Source organism: Echinops telfairi, unplaced genomic scaffold, assembly GCF_000313985.2.
Source record: "Echinops telfairi isolate 266 unplaced genomic scaffold, ASM31398v2 ScPeMD7_7;HRSCAF=31, whole genome shotgun sequence".
NCBI lineage: Eukaryota > Metazoa > Chordata > Mammalia > Afrosoricida > Tenrecidae > Echinops > Echinops telfairi.
Window position 1 is genome coordinate 20,201,941 of NW_022103904.1, and position 932 is coordinate 20,202,872.

Consider the following 932-nt stretch of genomic DNA (forward strand, 5'->3'; position numbering starts at 1 on the left):
GTGACCCTAGAGGGCAGGGTAGAACTGCCCCTGTGAGTTTCTGAGACTAACTCATGGTGATCCTAGAGGGCAGGGTAGAACTGCCCCTGTGAGTTTCTGAGACTAACTCATTTTTAGTTTATGTGTTCCCGAAGCGAGCATGAGACTGTAATTCATTATGGGAGTAGAAAGCCTAGACTTTCTCCCGAGGAGCGGTTGCTGGTTTTGAGCTGTGGACATTTCGGATCACAGCACAACTTGCAACCACTATGCCACCAAAGATCCTTGTCTTTTCCTCCCAGCCAGCTTTACTCTTCTTTCTAGGGAAGCTGGTCTCTTCCTGCTCTGCCCAACTCTCCCTTCTTTAGCTTTGCTCCCATCTTTCATCTTCACAGAATGTTCTTCCCATCTTACTCACCGGTAGCTTACCATTTCTCTCTTTTCTCATGAAATATGAGAGCTTTCTTCTCCTTTGGAAAGGGGTTCAGAGGCCATGGATTCCTTCTCTTTCCAAACCCACACCTACATATCCCTCAGCTGAAGTTCTTTACTGGCCAACTTAGAGGTTTTTATATGACATTGTGCATGTTCTATTAGCTTCTTCACATATTATATCTTACTGCAGCCTTCTTGAGTGGCAAGACCCATACTGCTTACGCCTTATACTCCTCAGGTGCACAGGGTAGACCTTTAGCAAATATATCATTTTTAATTGCTTGGTTTTAGGTTATAATTAAAAATAATAAATTGGGATAGTGGTTATCTTGAAGTTAACTACATGGTAATGGTTACAATAAATTGAGGATAACTGGCACCAACTGGCTGGCCAACCAACATTCGTTTAAAATATAAACCCTGAAAAAGAATCTCAGAGTTTGAAAGAGCCAGGCTCATCCTGCCAGGAGAGACAGAGTGGCCTGGCCAGCGTCACACACAGTTAATGTCAGAATGAG

General features: G+C 43.6%; 1 protein-coding gene across 4 annotated transcripts in view; it reads right to left on the reverse strand.

The window, feature by feature from the left end:
• OGDH (oxoglutarate dehydrogenase) overlaps positions 1–932 on the reverse strand; it is an 85,715-nt gene that overhangs the window by 15,128 nt on the left and 69,655 nt on the right. The window lies entirely within an intron of this gene.